This window comes from Bufo bufo, chromosome 2 (assembly GCF_905171765.1).
Source record: "Bufo bufo chromosome 2, aBufBuf1.1, whole genome shotgun sequence".
In the NCBI taxonomy this organism is placed as follows: Eukaryota; Metazoa; Chordata; class Amphibia; order Anura; family Bufonidae; genus Bufo; species Bufo bufo.
In genome coordinates this window covers 460,162,821-460,183,694 of record NC_053390.1, presented here as the reverse complement: position 1 = coordinate 460,183,694, position 20,874 = coordinate 460,162,821, and positions in this window count along the sequence as shown.

Below are 20,874 nucleotides of genomic sequence, written 5' to 3'. Positions count from 1 at the left end.
GTATACGCATCTGCAAATCTGGATGAAAAATGGTCTATGAGGGGCCAAATTTTGTGGAGCCGGTCATAAGCAGGGTGGCCTCTTGGATGACAGGTGTTATTGTCAGCGAAATGCATAAAGCACATGATGACCTCAAAACGTGCCCTGGACATTGCAGCAGAGAACATGGGCATGTAATGTATTGGGTCTTTAGACCAATATGACCGCAATAATTTTTTTTTAGTTAGACCCATGCTGAGGATAAGGCCCAAAAGAAAATTTAACTCAGAAACTGTGACTGGTTTCCACCGGTAAGGCTGGGCATAGAAGCTTTCCGGATTGGCGGTAATAAACTGTGTGGCGTAACGATTGGTTTCTGCCACAACTAGGTCATAGAGATCCGCGGTGAAGAACAGCTCAAAAAACTGAAGGGCCGATCCTAAATGAGCTGTCTCCACGCGAACTCCAGACTGGGCGGTGAAAGGGGGCAATACGGGTGCGGCGGAAGCAGTGGAGTGCCAATTAGGATTTGCCAGCACCTCTGGGATACTAAGGGTTTTACGGGCCTGTGAACGTGGTGGCTACGATGGGGGAGTTACTGCATGTGCCACCGTACCAGCTTGAACTGCCCTTCTGGTGCTCGCCACTTCACCAGGGAATACGGCAGTGCTGGTAGAAGGTCCAGGATGTGCTGCGCTGCTGGTGTATGCCGCACCATAAACAAGATCAGCGCTAGCACCACTCTGCTGCAAATGAGGCTCATCATGCGGGGTATGCAGAACCCTGACATGGGATCGGGTACGTCTGACCGTAGCAGGGACCTCAACCTCGTCATCTTCGCTAGCAGTTAGAGTGCCACTGCTGTCTACAGGTTCATATTCTGAACCACTGGATTCAGCGGGTGAGGCGTCCCCATCGCTTTCATCCATCACGGCCAGAATCCTGTAGGCCTCTTCAGCGGAATACCCCTTGTTTGACATTTTGGGCTCACTAAATTTAGGGGGTATTCCTCTGAGACTACCCAGGAAAAAGAGCAAACCTACCTAACAAAAAGGAGTGCTTGCGAAGTAAAGCTGCGATCGCTAATAAAGATCCAAAAAGCTCAAAAGTGATCTTTATAACGGCGCAGCGATTTTAAGGTGTTTTCGCAGTGATCAGAAAAATAAGAATTCTGTCACTGCGGTGGGGCGGACTGAATGCAAGTGTGCGCACAAGATCAGGCCTGATCGGGCGAACACTGCATTTTTTGTAGAGCCTAAGGTGACCCTAATGTACTTATTTAGATCTGATTGCGATCAGTCTTGATCACTTACAGATACTATATAGTACTAGTGCTGATTAGCGACAGCGATGACGCTAATCAGCGACTAATCAGTGACTGCGGTGCGGTGGGCTGGGCGCTAACTACCTAGCAAGTAGCTAACTACCTGGCGGTGATGAGGGACCCTTACAGGGGGATGATCAGGGAGTCTAATATGGGTGATCAGGTGCAAAATAAGGGGTTAATAAGTGACAGGGTAATGTGTATGTGTGATGATTTGGTGCTACTTACAGAGCTGCCTGTGTCCTCTGGTGGTCGATCCAAGCAAAAGGGACCACCAGAGGAGCAGGTAGCAGGTATATCAGACGCTATTTTCAAAATAGCGTCTGACATACCCATTTCATTGGTCATTTCAAAAATCCACAGCCTGCCAGCCAATGATCGCGGCCGGCAGGCTGCAGATGAACTTTCGAACTGCGCGATCCTGTGAGCGCGCGTTCACAGGAAATCTCGGCTCACGCGAGATGACGCCGATCGGCATTAGTGTGACCTGGGAGAGGCGCCGCAATCACGCCTTTCGGCGTTAGCGAGACGGGAGGTGGTTAAACCATCAAAACAGCCCCCATGCCTCTCTGAAAAGTGCTTCGATACACCGTGTTTTAAATATTACCGTTAAATATTGGAGCGATGTTGATTTAATCGCTCCCTTACTGTCTGGGTTGTACGGCCAATGTACTGGAGGCATTCCAACATATAAATTGCGTTCTTTGTAGTGCAATTCATATGATATTTTAATTAAATAGATTCACTAGTATTTTGAATAATAATGGCGTCGACATTGTTAGAAATACTAAGGCAACACATACATAGTTTAGATCCGCAGCGAAAAGACCCTTTTGTTGGAGGGTCGGGATCTTTGTTTGGAACCTTAGGGTCTGTTGCAGGAGGGGGCTACCATACTTTTTAAAGGGACACTGACAGGCCAAAACAGCATATATAGTTAGATATATCACATTACAGGTCTTATACAGTCTTTTAAAAGCATATAAGTATCCCCCCTGTCCACCTTATAAAGAGCGAAATATAAAGTTTTATAACCTGCATCTGCGGTCAGCAATCTGCCCAAGGGGCGGCGTTTCATGTGAAAATGCGCCCAGCCAGCCTTCCCAACTGCCGTTTAAAGCCCCGCCCAGCTCATTAATATTCACTTCGCTGGGCGGCGGCTAGAACTCTCCCCAGTCCCGATCCTGCGCCTGCGCAATTCAATCCTCCGGGCATCGTTCATGCCCAATCTTCCTCTGCCTCTCTTTGTCTGCACTGTGTACACACAGACAATGAGGGCGGAGTGAAGATTTGGAGGTCGGACGCACTATAATTAACCCCTTAGACGATGTGAGTGAGCAGCGCTCTGAAGCGCTGCTCTGAACAGTGCATGGCTGAGGCTGCAGCTGCCTCGAAGACGCAGGCTGGTGTGTGTACGCAGGCGCGATCTAACGGCACGGCGGGGCGCAGGCGCAGAAGATTGGGCATGAACGATGCCCGGAGGATTGAATTGCGCAGGCGCAGGATCGGGACTGGGGAGAGTTATAGCCGCCGCCCAGCGAAGTGAATATTAATGAGCTGGGCGGGGCTTCAAACGGCAGTTGGGAAGGCTGGCTGGGCGCATTTTCACATGAAACGCCGCCCCTTGGGCAGATTGCTGACCGCAGATGCAGGTTATAAAACTTTATATTTCGCTCTTTATAAGGTGGACAGGGGGGATACTTATATGCTTTTAAAAGACTCTATAAGACCTGTAATGTGATATATCTAACTATATATGCTGTTTTGGCCTGTCAGTGTCCCTTTAAAGTTTGTGGTCATCTAAAAGTAATCATGGGTTTAGTAGAAAGGGTTTTGCCTATCACCGGATCATGATGGAGGATGGGCCAATATTTCTGAAGAGTTGATCTGATTTGGCCATGAAAATAATTATATCTGGTAAAAAAGTTAAAGGGAACCTGTCACCGGGATTTTTTTCATAGAGCTGATGACATGGGTTGCTAGATGGCCGCTAGCACATCCGCAATACCCTGTCCCCATAGCTCTGTGTGCTTTTATTGTGTAAAAATACCAATTTGATACATATGCAAATTAACCTGAGATGAGTCCTGTACGTGAGATGAGTCAGGGACAGGACTCATCTCAGGTTAATTTGCATATGTATCAAATCGTTTTTTTTACACATTAAAAGCACACAGATATGGGGACTGGGTATTGCGGATGTGCTAGCGACCATCCAGCAACTCATGTCCTCAGCTCTATACCCAAAATCCCGGTGACAGGTTCCCTTTAAGTTGAAAGTTTGATGGTTCTGTTTTGGTTGTTACTGTACGTGGCTTTAGGCACTCTGCCTGGCTCTCATTAAGGATTTTTGTTCTAGAGTCTTAAATGAGATTTTTTGGGTAACCCTTTTTCTTAAACCTCTTCTGTAATACTTCCAATTGACTGATTAGAATACTATCATCAGAACAGTTTCTTCGTACTCGCTTCATCTGTCCGTATGGAATATTTTTCTTCCATTTATGGAAGTGGCAGCTGGAGAAATCTAAGTAACTATTAGCATCCACTTCTTTAGAGAATGAAACTTTCTTCCACCTTTGAATGTCCCATGTTTGGTGCTCTCTTGCAAAGTCCAAACGAGCAGTTCTGTGGCGTTCAAGGAGACGAGGTCTTTGAAGACGTTTTTTGTTTTTGAAGCCCTTCAGTCTCAGATGCCGTCTGATGGTTATGGGGCTGCAGTTAACACCAGTAAGGGCCTTAATTTGGGTCGAGGATCGTCCAGTGTCTTGACAAACAGCCAATTGGATCCTCCGGCTCAGTGCTGATGACATTTTTTTGGGTCTTCCACTTGACTTTTTTGTTCCATAACCCTCAGGATCATTTAAGAAATTCCAAATGACTGTCTTACTGCGTCCCACCTCAGCAGCGATGGCGTGCTGTGAGAGACCCTGCTTATGCAGTTCAACAACCCGACCACGTTCAAAAAGGGAGAGTTTTTTTGCCTTTACCATCACAACGTGTGACTACCTGACAGAAAATGACAATGAATCCACATCTGTGCACAGATTTGGCCTTTTAAAGGCATGTGGTCCTAAAATTTGGATCAGCTGAAAAACAGCCTGTTTCAGTTTAATCGTTATTTTCAATTAATTGAATGCTCAAAAAATGTTTTGTCTCACTCTCATTTCTTCTTGTTGCATGTTGAAGCTCTACTTGGAACCTTGTTAAGATCCAACAATGTAAAATATGATTTGTTGCCATTTTTAAAGTGGTCTTAAACTTTTGATCAGGACTGTATATTAATGCATACACTATATATAGTTTAAATTGGCCAGGATAAGAGAATTTTCTTATATTTTAACATTTATACCAAAATAATGGATTCCAACCATTACACCACCCTATCTAATAATCACAAGATAGTCTAAACACGAAATAACACCAACCCTGCCTTTCCAATCATCGCCATCCGGCCATCCGGCTATGTAGCACTTGACAGGTGGAGCGCATGGCTGGATTTCCGTTTTTTGCGTTCCACAACTGGAACGCATGCATCAACTTCCTGTCGGTGGAGTGCTTTGCCGGACTTCCGGTTTTTGCGTTCCACAGTTGAAACGCACGCCCTAGCTTCCTGTTGGGAGGCCACAAGCAAGCTACAAATAGGGGGTGTGTCTGGGCCTTCAGTCATGTGACCGGAGGATGATATCTACATTCTTTATATTCTTTAGACTATATTATATTGTATTAATAAAGGACCAGACGATGCCAAAAGTATAATCTTTAGTTTACCCTCAGAGACGGTTTTTAGAATGAATTGGATGTTTTATAGAGGTTCAAATGAGCAGGTGCACTTCCGTTCCATGCCACCGGAAGTGCAATCCTGACCATGAGCTACTGATTTTTTTCCCCATTAATTGCTCAAAGTATTTATGGACCTACCAGTGTACTATTGTCTTCATACTTTGCTCCTGAGGAAGGGGGTTTTACACCCCGAAACGCATTGAGCTTATTGAATAAAGAACCACCTTGTTGTATCCTGTGAGTCCACCGGGTCATCTGTTTGGAGGACACCAAGGAGTTAAAATCTACATGCGAACTCGGCGAGGGAGGGTACGGCGACAAGTGTCTTATGCTTATCTTGCGCCCCCCTCCCTGGTGAAGTGAGTACTCATCATAGTGTGTACACATGGACACACTTCTGATTTTATTTGGCTAATCCACGTGAGATATTTTATTTATAAGATATTTTAATATATTTTTATATGTAATCCTAATTTTGATAGCACTTGGGTATTTCGCATCTATCACTTTATAATAGGTGTCTATTAATTGGTGAAAAATTGGTGCTTAACCACTTCCCATCTGGGCCTTTTGCCCCCTTCCTGACCAGGCCAAATTTTGCAAAACTGACATATCTCACTTTATAGAAAAAAATAAGGGGTTGGGTCAGCACAACCTGCCTGTAGGTGCACATCACTATGGCGAAATACATATACAAACGGAAAATGCAAATGTGATCGCACACTACATCCAGCACTCTGCCCTCCATGCTGGACGAGACATTGGTTTATATTTTGGCCAAAGCATAGTAAGCCACTCACCGCGTCAAGGTTGTCTCATGAGTGGTCCCTAACTCTTGTTCCTACCTGTTCATGGGCCATGACAGCCACATAAAATCCAGGGAATGCAGGTCAGCATGCAAGCCAAGTACACTTTGCTTGTAACCCCGTCCGGTGCCATTACAGCTTTCATCGGATCCAGGGATGCAAGTACCAACATGCATGCTGAACCCACCATATACTTCTCCTGGAGCCAGATGGCTAATGGTAGGTTCTATACAAGCAGACTCAGTTTTATACTGACTTTAAAACCAGCCTCAAGGACAGATTAACTGGTCAGGTGTGCAATGACTCCAAGGAGATCGCCACGCCTCCAATATATACTACAAAGAAAAAAATAAGGGGTTGGGTCAGCACAACCTGCCTGTAGGTGCACATCACTATGGCGAAATACATATACAAACGGAAAATGCAAATGTGATCGCACACTACATCCAGCACTCTGCCCTCCATGCTGGACGAGACATTGGTTTATATTTTGGCCAAAGCATAGTAAGCCACTCACCGCGTCAAGGTTGTCTCATGAGTGGTCCCTAACTCTTGTTCCTACCTGTTCATGGGCCATGACAGCCACATAAAATCCAGGGAATGCAGGTCAGCATGCAAGCCAAGTACACTTTGCTTGTAACCCCGTCCGGTGCCATTACAGCTTTCATCGGATCCAGGGATGCAAGTACCAACATGCATGCTGAACCCACCATATACTTCTCCTGGAGCAGATGGCTAATGGTAGGTTCTATACAAGCAGACTCAGTTTTATACTGACTTTAAAACCAGCCTCAAGGACAGATTAACTGGTCAGGTGTGCAATGACTCCAAGGAGATCGCCACGCCTCCAATATATACTACAAAGAAAAAAATAAGGGGTTGGGTCAGCACAACCTGCCTGTAGGTGCACATCACTATGGCGAAATACATATACAAACGGAAAATGCAAATGTGATCGCACACTACATCCAGCACTCTGCCCTCCATGCTGGACGAGACATTGGTTTATATTTTGGCCAAAGCATAGTAAGCCACTCACCGCGTCAAGGTTGTCTCATGAGTGGTCCCTAACTCTTGTTCCTACCTGTTCATGGGCCATGACAGCCACATAAAATCCAGGGAATGCAGGTCAGCATGCAAGCCAAGTACACTTTGCTTGTAACCCCGTCCGGTGCCATTACAGCTTTCATCGGATCCAGGGATGCAAGTACCAACATGCATGCTGAACCCACCATATACTTCTCCTGGAGCCAGATGGCTAATGGTAGGTTCTATACAAGCAGACTCAGTTTTATACTGACTTTAAAACCAGCCTCAAGGACAGATTAACTGGTCAGGTGTGCAATGACTCCAAGGAGATCGCCACGCCTCCAATATATACTACAAAGAAAAAAATAAGGGGTTGGGTCAGCACAACCTGCCTGTAGGTGCACATCACTATGGCGAAATACATATACAAACGGAAAATGCAAATGTGATCGCACACTACATCCAGCACTCTGCCCTCCATGCTGGACGAGACATTGGTTTATATTTTGGCCAAAGCATAGTAAGCCACTCACCGCGTCAAGGTTGTCTCATGAGTGGTCCCTAACTCTTGTTCCTACCTGTTCATGGGCCATGACAGCCACATAAAATCCAGGGAATGCAGGTCAGCATGCAAGCCAAGTACACTTTGCTTGTAACCCCGTCGGTGCCATTACAGCTTTCATCGGATCCAGGGATGCAAGTACCAACATGCATGCTGAACCCACCATATACTTCTCCTGGAGCCAGATGGCTAATGGTAGGTTCTATACAAGCAGACTCAGTTTTATACTGACTTTAAAACCAGCCTCAAGGACAGATTAACTGGTCAGGTGTGCAATGACTCCAAGGAGATCGCCACGCCTCCAATATATACTACAAAGAAAAAAATAAGGGGTTGGGTCAGCACAACCTGCCTGTAGGTGCACATCACTATGGCGAAATACATATACAAACGGAAAATGCAAATGTGATCGCACACTACATCCAGCACTCTGCCCTCCATGCTGGACGAGACATTGGTTTATATTTTGGCCAAAGCATAGTAAGCCACTCACCGCGTCAAGGTTGTCTCATGAGTGGTCCCTAACTCTTGTTCCTACCTGTTCATGGGCCATGACAGCCACATAAAATCCAGGGAATGCAGGTCAGCATGCAAGCCAAGTACACTTTGCTTGTAACCCCGTCCGGTGCCATTACAGCTTTCATCGGATCCAGGGATGCAAGTACCAACATGCATGCTGAACCCACCATATACTTCTCCTGGAGCCAGATGGCTAATGGTAGGTTCTATACAAGCAGACTCAGTTTTATACTGACTTTAAAACCAGCCTCAAGGACAGATTAACTGGTCAGGTGTGCAATGACTCCAAGGAGATCGCCACGCCTCCAATATATACTACAAAGAAAAAAATAAGGGGTTGGGTCAGCACAACCTGCCTGTAGGTGCACATCACTATGGCGAAATACATATACAAACGGAAAATGCAAATGTGATCGCACACTACATCCAGCACTCTGCCCTCCATGCTGGACGAGACATTGGTTTATATTTTGGCCAAAGCATAGTAAGCCACTCACCGCGTCAAGGTTGTCTCATGAGTGGTCCCTAACTCTTGTTCCTACCTGTTCATGGGCCATGACAGCCACATAAAATCCAGGGAATGCAGGTCAGCATGCAAGCCAAGTACACTTTGCTTGTAACCCCGTCCGGTGCCATTACAGCTTTCATCGGATCCAGGGATGCAAGTACCAACATGCATGCTGAACCCACCATATACTTCTCCTGGAGCCAGATGGCTAATGGTAGGTTCTATACAAGCAGACTCAGTTTTATACTGACTTTAAAACCAGCCTCAAGGACAGATTAACTGGTCAGGTGTGCAATGACTCCAAGGAGATCGCCACGCCTCCAATATATACTACAAAGAAAAAAATAAGGGGTTGGGTCAGCACAACCTGCCTGTAGGTGCACATCACTATGGCGAAATACATATACAAACGGAAAATGCAAATGTGATCGCACACTACATCCAGCACTCTGCCCTCCATGCTGGACGAGACATTGGTTTATATTTTGGCCAAAGCATAGTAAGCCACTCACCGCGTCAAGGTTGTCTCATGAGTGGTCCCTAACTCTTGTTCCTACCTGTTCATGGGCCATGACAGCCACATAAAATCCAGGGAATGCAGGTCAGCATGCAAGCCAAGTACACTTTGCTTGTAACCCCGTCCGGTGCCATTACAGCTTTCATCGGATCCAGGGATGCAAGTACCAACATGCATGCTGAACCCACCATATACTTCTCCTGGAGCCAGATGGCTAATGGTAGGTTCTATACAAGCAGACTCAGTTTTATACTGACTTTAAAACCAGCCTCAAGGACAGATTAACTGGTCAGGTGTGCAATGACTCCAAGGAGATCGCCACGCCTCCAATATATACTACAAAGAAAAAAATAAGGGGTTGGGTCAGCACAACCTGCCTGTAGGTGCACATCACTATGGCGAAATACATATACAAACGGAAAATGCAAATGTGATCGCACACTACATCCAGCACTCTGCCCTCCATGCTGGACGAGACATTGGTTTATATTTTGGCCAAAGCATAGTAAGCCACTCACCGCGTCAAGGTTGTCTCATGAGTGGTCCCTAACTCTTGTTCCTACCTGTTCATGGGCCATGACAGCCACATAAAATCCAGGGAATGCAGGTCAGCATGCAAGCCAAGTACACTTTGCTTGTAACCCCGTCCGGTGCCATTACAGCTTTCATCGGATCCAGGGATGCAAGTACCAACATGCATGCTGAACCCACCATATACTTCTCCTGGAGCCAGATGGCTAATGGTAGGTTCTATACAAGCAGACTCAGTTTTATACTGACTTTAAAACCAGCCTCAAGGACAGATTAACTGGTCAGGTGTGCAATGACTCCAAGGAGATCGCCACGCCTCCAATATATACTACAAAGAAAAAAATAAGGGGTTGGGTCAGCACAACCTGCCTGTAGGTGCACATCACTATGGCGAAATACATATACAAACGGAAAATGCAAATGTGATCGCACACTACATCCAGCACTCTGCCCTCCATGCTGGACGAGACATTGGTTTATATTTTGGCCAAAGCATAGTAAGCCACTCACCGCGTCAAGGTTGTCTCATGAGTGGTCCCTAACTCTTGTTCCTACCTGTTCATGGGCCATGACAGCCACATAAAATCCAGGGAATGCAGGTCAGCATGCAAGCCAAGTACACTTTGCTTGTAACCCCGTCCGGTGCCATTACAGCTTTCATCGGATCCAGGGATGCAAGTACCAACATGCATGCTGAACCCACCATATACTTCTCCTGGAGCCAGATGGCTAATGGTAGGTTCTATACAAGCAGACTCAGTTTTATACTGACTTTAAAACCAGCCTCAAGGACAGATTAACTGGTCAGGTGTGCAATGACTCCAAGGAGATCGCCACGCCTCCAATATATACTACAAAGAAAAAAATAAGGGGTTGGGTCAGCACAACCTGCCTGTAGGTGCACATCACTATGGCGAAATACATATACAAACGGAAAATGCAAATGTGATCGCACACTACATCCAGCACTCTGCCCTCCATGCTGGACGAGACATTGGTTTATATTTTGGCCAAAGCATAGTAAGCCACTCACCGCGTCAAGGTTGTCTCATGAGTGGTCCCTAACTCTTGTTCCTACCTGTTCATGGGCCATGACAGCCACATAAAATCCAGGGAATGCAGGTCAGCATGCAAGCCAAGTACACTTTGCTTGTAACCCCGTCCGGTGCCATTACAGCTTTCATCGGATCCAGGGATGCAAGTACCAACATGCATGCTGAACCCACCATATACTTCTCCTGGAGCCAGATGGCTAATGGTAGGTTCTATACAAGCAGACTCAGTTTTATACTGACTTTAAAACCAGCCTCAAGGACAGATTAACTGGTCAGGTGTGCAATGACTCCAAGGAGATCGCCACGCCTCCAATATATACTACAAAGAAAAAAATAAGGGGTTGGGTCAGCACAACCTGCCTGTAGGTGCACATCACTATGGCGAAATACATATACAAACGGAAAATGCAAATGTGATCGCACACTACATCCAGCACTCTGCCCTCCATGCTGGACGAGACATTGGTTTATATTTTGGCCAAAGCATAGTAAGCCACTCACCGCGTCAAGGTTGTCTCATGAGTGGTCCCTAACTCTTGTTCCTACCTGTTCATGGGCCATGACAGCCACATAAAATCCAGGGAATGCAGGTCAGCATGCAAGCCAAGTACACTTTGCTTGTAACCCCGTCCGGTGCCATTACAGCTTTCATCGGATCCAGGGATGCAAGTACCAACATGCATGCTGAACCCACCATATACTTATCCTGGAGCCAGATGGCTAATGGTAGGTTCTATACAAGCAGACTCAGTTTTATACTGACTTTAAAACCAGCCTCAAGGACAGATTAACTGGTCAGGTGTGCAATGACTCCAAGGAGATCGCCACGCCTCCAATATATACTACAAAGAAAAAAATAAGGGGTTGGGTCAGCACAACCTGCCTGTAGGTGCACATCACTATGGCGAAATACATATACAAACGGAAAATGCAAATGTGATCGCACACTACATCCAGCACTCTGCCCTCCATGCTGGACGAGACATTGGTTTATATTTTGGCCAAAGCATAGTAAGCCACTCACCGCGTCAAGGTTGTCTCATGAGTGGTCCCTAACTCTTGTTCCTACCTGTTCATGGGCCATGACAGCCACATAAAATCCAGGGAATGCAGGTCAGCATGCAAGCCAAGTACACTTTGCTTGTAACCCCGTCCGGTGCCATTACAGCTTTCATCGGATCCAGGGATGCAAGTACCAACATGCATGCTGAACCCACCATATACTTCTCCTGGAGCCAGATGGCTAATGGTAGGTTCTATACAAGCAGACTCAGTTTGACGCGGTGAGTGGCTTACTATGCTTTGGCCAAAATATAAACCAATGTCTCGTCCAGCATGGAGGGCAGAGTGCTGGATGTAGTGTGCGATCACATTTGCATTTTCCGTTTGTATATGTATTTCGCCATAGTGATGTGCACCTACAGGCAGGTTGTGCTGACCCAACCCCTTATTTTTTTCTTTGTAGTATATATTGGAGGCGTGGCGATCTCCTTGGAGTCATTGCACACCTGACCAGTTAATCTGTCCTTGAGGCTGGTTTTAAAGTCAGTATAAAACTGAGTCTGCTTGTATAGAACCTACCATTAGCCATCTGGCTCCAGGAGAAGTATATGGTGGGTTCAGCATGCATGTTGGTACTTGCATCCCTGGATCTGATGAAAGCTGTAATGGCACCGGACGGGGTTACAAGCAAAGTGTACTTGGCTTGCATGCTGACCTGCATTCCCTGGATTTTATGTGGCTGTCATGGCCCATGAACAGGTAGGAACAAGAGTTAGGGACCACTCATGAGACAACCTTGACGCGGTGAGTGGCTTACTATGCTTTGGCCAAAATATAAACCAATGTCTCGTCCAGCATGGAGGGCAGAGTGCTGGATGTAGTGTGCGATCACATTTGCATTTTCCGTTTGTATATGTATTTCGCCATAGTGATGTGCACCTACAGGCAGGTTGTGCTGACCCAACCCCTTATTTTTTTCTTTGTAGTATATATTGGAGGCGTGGCGATCTCCTTGGAGTCATTGCACACCTGACCAGTTAATCTGTCCTTGAGGCTGGTTTTAAAGTCAGTATAAAACTGAGTCTGCTTGTATAGAACCTACCATTAGCCATCTGGCTCCAGGAGAAGTATATGGTGGGTTCAGCATGCATGTTGGTACTTGCATCCCTGGATCCGATGAAAGCTGTAATGGCACCGGACGGGGTTACAAGCAAAGTGTACTTGGCTTGCATGCTGACCTGCATTCCCTGGATTTTATGTGGCTGTCATGGCCCATGAACAGGTAGGAACAAGAGTTAGGGACCACTCATGAGACAACCTTGACGCGGTGAGTGGCTTACTATGCTTTGGCCAAAATATAAACCAATGTCTCGTCCAGCATGGAGGGCAGAGTGCTGGATGTAGTGTGCGATCACATTTGCATTTTCCGTTTGTATATGTATTTCGCCATAGTGATGTGCACCTACAGGCAGGTTGTGCTGACCCAACCCCTTATTTTTTTCTTTGTAGTATATATTGGAGGCGTGGCGATCTCCTTGGAGTCATTGCACACCTGACCAGTTAATCTGTCCTTGAGGCTGGTTTTAAAGTCAGTATAAAACTGAGTCTGCTTGTATAGAACCTACCATTAGCCATCTGGCTCCAGGAGAAGTATATGGTGGGTTCAGCATGCATGTTGGTACTTGCATCCCTGGATCCGATGAAAGCTGTAATGGCACCGGACGGGGTTACAAGCAAAGTGTACTTGGCTTGCATGCTGACCTGCATTCCCTGGATTTTATGTGGCTGTCATGGCCCATGAACAGGTAGGAACAAGAGTTAGGGACCACTCATGAGACAACCTTGACGCGGTGAGTGGCTTACTATGCTTTGGCCAAAATATAAACCAATGTCTCGTCCAGCATGGAGGGCAGAGTGCTGGATGTAGTGTGCGATCACATTTGCATTTTCCGTTTGTATATGTATTTCGCCATAGTGATGTGCACCTACAGGCAGGTTGTGCTGACCCAACCCCTTATTTTTTTCTTTGTAGTATATATTGGAGGCGTGGCGATCTCCTTGGAGTCATTGCACACCTGACCAGTTAATCTGTCCTTGAGGCTGGTTTTAAAGTCAGTATAAAACTGAGTCTGCTTGTATAGAACCTACCATTAGCCATCTGGCTCCAGGAGAAGTATATGGTGGGTTCAGCATGCATGTTGGTACTTGCATCCCTGGATCCGATGAAAGCTGTAATGGCACCGGACGGGGTTACAAGCAAAGTGTACTTGGCTTGCATGCTGACCTGCATTCCCTGGATTTTATGTGGCTGTCATGGCCCATGAACAGGTAGGAACAAGAGTTAGGGACCACTCATGAGACAACCTTGACGCGGTGAGTGGCTTACTATGCTTTGGCCAAAATATAAACCAATGTCTCGTCCAGCATGGAGGGCAGAGTGCTGGATGTAGTGTGCGATCACATTTGCATTTTCCGTTTGTATATGTATTTCGCCATAGTGATGTGCACCTACAGGCAGGTTGTGCTGACCCAACCCCTTATTTTTTTCTTTGTAGTATATATTGGAGGCGTGGCGATCTCCTTGGAGTCATTGCACACCTGACCAGTTAATCTGTCCTTGAGGCTGGTTTTAAAGTCAGTATAAAACTGAGTCTGCTTGTATAGAACCTACCATTAGCCATCTGGCTCCAGGAGAAGTATATGGTGGGTTCAGCATGCATGTTGGTACTTGCATCCCTGGATCCGATGAAAGCTGTAATGGCACCGGACGGGGTTACAAGCAAAGTGTACTTGGCTTGCATGCTGACCTGCATTCCCTGGATTTTATGTGGCTGTCATGGCCCATGAACAGGTAGGAACAAGAGTTAGGGACCACTCATGAGACAACCTTGACGCGGTGAGTGGCTTACTATGCTTTGGCCAAAATATAAACCAATGTCTCGTCCAGCATGGAGGGCAGAGTGCTGGATGTAGTGTGCGATCACATTTGCATTTTCCGTTTGTATATGTATTTCGCCATAGTGATGTGCACCTACAGGCAGGTTGTGCTGACCCAACCCCTTATTTTTTTCTTTGTAGTATATATTGGAGGCGTGGCGATCTCCTTGGAGTCATTGCACACCTGACCAGTTAATCTGTCCTTGAGGCTGGTTTTAAAGTCAGTATAAAACTGAGTCTGCTTGTATAGAACCTACCATTAGCCATCTGGCTCCAGGAGAAGTATATGGTGGGTTCAGCATGCATGTTGGTACTTGCATCCCTGGATCCGATGAAAGCTGTAATGGCACCGGACGGGGTTACAAGCAAAGTGTACTTGGCTTGCATGCTGACCTGCATTCCCTGGATTTTATGTGGCTGTCATGGCCCATGAACAGGTAGGAACAAGAGTTAGGGACCACTCATGAGACAACCTTGACGCGGTGAGTGGCTTACTATGCTTTGGCCAAAATATAAACCAATGTCTCGTCCAGCATGGAGGGCAGAGTGCTGGATGTAGTGTGCGATCACATTTGCATTTTCCGTTTGTATATGTATTTCGCCATAGTGATGTGCACCTACAGGCAGGTTGTGCTGACCCAACCCCTTATTTTTTTCTTTGTAGTATATATTGGAGGCGTGGCGATCTCCTTGGAGTCATTGCACACCTGACCAGTTAATCTGTCCTTGAGGCTGGTTTTAAAGTCAGTATAAAACTGAGTCTGCTTGTATAGAACCTACCATTAGCCATCTGGCTCCAGGAGAAGTATATGGTGGGTTCAGCATGCATGTTGGTACTTGCATCCCTGGATCCGATGAAAGCTGTAATGGCACCGGACGGGGTTACAAGCAAAGTGTACTTGGCTTGCATGCTGACCTGCATTCCCTGGATTTTATGTGGCTGTCATGGCCCATGAACAGGTAGGAACAAGAGTTAGGGACCACTCATGAGACAACCTTGACGCGGTGAGTGGCTTACTATGCTTTGGCCAAAATATAAACCAATGTCTCGTCCAGCATGGAGGGCAGAGTGCTGGATGTAGTGTGCGATCACATTTGCATTTTCCGTTTGTATATGTATTTCGCCATAGTGATGTGCACCTACAGGCAGGTTGTGCTGACCCAACCCCTTATTTTTTTCTTTGTAGTATATATTGGAGGCGTGGCGATCTCCTTGGAGTCATTGCACACCTGACCAGTTAATCTGTCCTTGAGGCTGGTTTTAAAGTCAGTATAAAACTGAGTCTGCTTGTATAGAACCTACCATTAGCCATCTGGCTCCAGGATAAGTATATGGTGGGTTCAGCATGCATGTTGGTACTTGCATCCCTGGATCCGATGAAAGCTGTAATGGCACCGGACGGGGTTACAAGCAAAGTGTACTTGGCTTGCATGCTGACCTGCATTCCCTGGATTTTATGTGGCTGTCATGGCCCATGAACAGGTAGGAACAAGAGTTAGGGACCACTCATGAGACAACCTTGACGCGGTGAGTGGCTTACTATGCTTTGGCCAAAATATAAACCAATGTCTCGTCCAGCATGGAGGGCAGAGTGCTGGATGTAGTGTGCGATCACATTTGCATTTTCCGTTTGTATATGTATTTCGCCATAGTGATGTGCACCTACAGGCAGGTTGTGCTGACCCAACCCCTTATTTTTTTCTTTGTAGTATATATTGGAGGCGTGGCGATCTCCTTGGAGTCATTGCACACCTGACCAGTTAATCTGTCCTTGAGGCTGGTTTTAAAGTCAGTATAAAACTGAGTCTGCTTGTATAGAACCTACCATTAGCCATCTGGCTCCAGGAGAAGTATATGGTGGGTTCAGCATGCATGTTGGTACTTGCATCCCTGGATCCGATGAAAGCTGTAATGGCACCGGACGGGGTTACAAGCAAAGTGTACTTGGCTTGCATGCTGACCTGCATTCCCTGGATTTTATGTGGCTGTCATGGCCCATGAACAGGTAGGAACAAGAGTTAGGGACCACTCATGAGACAACCTTGACGCGGTGAGTGGCTTACTATGCTTTGGCCAAAATATAAACCAATGTCTCGTCCAGCATGGAGGGCAGAGTGCTGGATGTAGTGTGCGATCACATTTGCATTTTCCGTTTGTATATGTATTTCGCCATAGTGATGTGCACCTACAGGCAGGTTGTGCTGACCCAACCCCTTATTTTTTTCTTTGTAGTATATATTGGAGGCGTGGCGATCTCCTTGGAGTCATTGCACACCTGACCAGTTAATCTGTCCTTGAGGCTGGTTTTAAAGTCAGTATAAAACTGAGTCTGCTTGTATAGAACCTACCATTAGCCATCTGGCTCCAGGAGAAGTATATGGTGGGTTCAGCATGCATGTTGGTACTTGCATCCCTGGATCCGATGAAAGCTGTAATGGCACCGGACGGGGTTACAAGCAAAGTGTACTTGGCTTGCATGCTGACCTGCATTCCCTGGATTTTATGTGGCTGTCATGGCCCATGAACAGGTAGGAACAAGAGTTAGGGACCACTCATGAGACAACCTTGACGCGGTGAGTGGCTTACTATGCTTTGGCCAAAATATAAACCAATGTCTCGTCCAGCATGGAGGGCAGAGTGCTGGATGTAGTGTGCGATCACATTTGCATTTTCCGTTTGTATATGTATTTCGCCATAGTGATGTGCACCTACAGGCAGGTTGTGCTGACCCAACCCCTTATTTTTTTCTTTGTAGTATATATTGGAGGCGTGGCGATCTCCTTGGAGTCATTGCACACCTGACCAGTTAATCTGTCCTTGAGGCTGGTTTTAAAGTCAGTATAAAACTGAGTCTGCTTGTATAGAACCTACCATTAGCCATCTGGCTCCAGGAGAAGTATATGGTGGGTTCAGCATGCATGTTGGTACTTGCATCCCTGGATCCGATGAAAGCTGTAATGGCACCGGACGGGGTTACAAGCAAAGTGTACTTGGCTTGCATGCTGACCTGCATTCCCTGGATTTTATGTGGCTGTCATGGCCCATGAACAGGTAGGAACAAGAGTTAGGGACCACTCATGAGACAACCTTGACGCGGTGAGTGGCTTACTATGCTTTGGCCAAAATATAAACCAATGTCTCGTCCAGCATGGAGGGCAGAGTGCTGGATGTAGTGTGCGATCACATTTGCATTTTCCGTTTGTATATGTATTTCGCCATAGTGATGTGCACCTACAGGCAGGTTGTGCTGACCCAACCCCTTATTTTTTTCTTTGTAGTATATATTGGAGGCGTGGCGATCTCCTTGGAGTCATTGCACACCTGACCAGTTAATCTGTCCTTGAGGCTGGTTTTAAAGTCAGTATAAAACTGAGTCTGCTTGTATAGAACCTACCATTAGCCATCTGGCTCCAGGAGAAGTATATGGTGGGTTCAGCATGCATGTTGGTACTTGCATCCCTGGATCCGATGAAAGCTGTAATGGCACCGGACGGGGTTACAAGCAAAGTGTACTTGGCTTGCATGCTGACCTGCATTCCCTGGATTTTATGTGGCTGTCATGGCCCATGAACAGGTAGGAACAAGAGTTAGGGACCACTCATGAGACAACCTTGACGCGGTGAGTGGCTTACTATGCTTTGGCCAAAATATAAACCAATGTCTCGTCCAGCATGGAGGGCAGAGTGCTGGATGTAGTGTGCGATCACATTTGCATTTTCCGTTTGTATATGTATTTCGCCATAGTGATGTGCACCTACAGGCAGGTTGTGCTGACCCAACCCCTTATTTTTTTCTTTGTAGTATATATTGGAGGCGTGGCGATCTCCTTGGAGTCATTGCACACCTGACCAGTTAATCTGTCCTTGAGGCTGGTTTTAAAGTCAGTATAAAACTGAGTCTGCTTGTATAGAACCTACCATTAGCCATCTGGCTCCAGGAGAAGTATATGGTGGGTTCAGCATGCATGTTGGTACTTGCATCCCTGGATCCGATGAAAGCTGTAATGGCACCGGACGGGGTTACAAGCAAAGTGTACTTGGCTTGCATGCTGACCTGCATTCCCTGGATTTTATGTGGCTGTCATGGCCCATGAACAGGTAGGAACAAGAGTTAGGGACCACTCATGAGACAACCTTGACGCGGTGAGTGGCTTACTATGCTTTGGCCAAAATATAAACCAATGTCTCGTCCAGCATGGAGGGCAGAGTGCTGGATGTAGTGTGCGATCACATTTGCATTTTCCGTTTGTATATGTATTTCGCCATAGTGATGTGCACCTACAGGCAGGTTGTGCTGACCCAACCCCTTATTTTTTTCTTTGTAGTATATATTGGAGGCGTGGCGATCTCCTTGGAGTCATTGCACACCTGACCAGTTAATCTGTCCTTGAGGCTGGTTTTAAAGTCAGTATAAAACTGAGTCTGCTTGTATAGAACCTACCATTAGCCATCTGGCTCCAGGAGAAGTATATGGTGGGTTCAGCATGCATGTTGGTACTTGCATCCCTGGATCCGATGAAAGCTGTAATGGCACCGGACGGGGTTACAAGCAAAGTGTACTTGGCTTGCATGCTGACCTGCATTCCCTGGATTTTATGTGGCTGTCATGGCCCATGAACAGGTAGGAACAAGAGTTAGGGACCACTCATGAGACAACCTTGACGCGGTGAGTGGCTTACTATGCTTTGGCCAAAATATAAACCAATGTCTCGTCCAGCATGGAGGGCAGAGTGCTGGATGTAGTGTGCGATCACATTTGCATTTTCCGTTTGTATATGTATTTCGCCATAGTGATGTGCACCTACAGGCAGGTTGTGCTGACCCAACCCCTTATTTTTTTCTTTGTAGTATATATTGGAGGCGTGGCGATCTCCTTGGAGTCATTGCACACCTGACCAGTTAATCTGTCCTTGAGGCTGGTTTTAAAGTCAGTATAAAACTGAGTCTGCTTGTATAGAACCTACCATTAGCCATCTGGCTCCAGGAGAAGTATATGGTGGGTTCAGCATGCATGTTGGTACTTGCATCCCTGGATCCGATGAAAGCTGTAATGGCACCGGACGGGGTTACAAGCAAAGTGTACTTGGCTTGCATGCTGACCTGCATTCCCTGGATTTTATGTGGCTGTCATGGCCCATGAACAGGTAGGAACAAGAGTTAGGGACCACTCATGAGACAACCTTGACGCGGTGAGTGGCTTACTATGCTTTGGCCAAAATATAAACCAATGTCTCGTCCAGCATGGAGGGCAGAGTGCTGGATGTAGTGTGCGATCACATTTGCATTTTCCGTTTGTATATGTATTTCGCCATAGTGATGTGCACCTACAGGCAGGTTGTGCTGACCCAACCCCTTATTTTTTTCTTTGTAGTATATATTGGAGGCGTGGCGATCTCCTTGGAGTCATTGCACACCTGACCAGTTAATCTGTCCTTGAGGCTGGTTTTAAAGTCAGTATAAAACTGAGTCTGCTTGTATAGAACCTACCATTAGCCATCTGGCTCCAGGAGAAGTATATGGTGGGTTCAGCATGCATGTTGGTACTTGCATCCCTGGATCCGATGAAAGCTGTAATGGCACCGGACGGGGTTACAAGCAAAGTGTACTTGGCTTGCATGCTGACCTGCATTCCCTGGATTTTATGTGGCTGTCATGGCCCATGAACAGGTAGGAACAAGAGTTAGGGACCACTCATGAGACAACCTTGACGCGGTGAGTGGCTTACTATGCTTTGGCCAAAATATAAACCAATGTCTCGTCCAGCATGGAGGGCAGAGTGCTGGATGTAGTGTGCGATCACATTTGCATTTTCCGTTTGTATATGTATTTCGCCATAGTGATGTGCACCTACAGGCAGGTTGTGCTGACCCAACCCCTTATTTTTTTCTTTGTAGTATATATTGGAGGCGTGGCGATCTCCTTGGAGTCATTGCACACCTGACCAGTTAATCTGTCCTTGAGGCTGGTTTTAAAGTCAGTATAAAACTGAGTCTGCTTGTATAGAACCTACCATTAGCCATCTGGCTCCAGGAGAAGTATATGGTGGGTTCAGCATGCATGTTGGTACTTGCATCCCTGGATCCGATGAAAGCTGTAATGGCACCGGACGGGGTTACAAGCAAAGTGTACTTGGCTTGCATGCTGACCTGCATTCCCTGGATTTTATGTGGCTGTCATGGCCCATGAACAGGTAGGAACAAGAGTTAGGGACCACTCATGAGACAACCTTGACGCGGTGAGTGGCTTACTATGCTTTGGCCAAAATATAAACCAATGTCTCGTCCAGCATGGAGGGCAGAGTGCTGGATGTAGTGTGCGATCACAT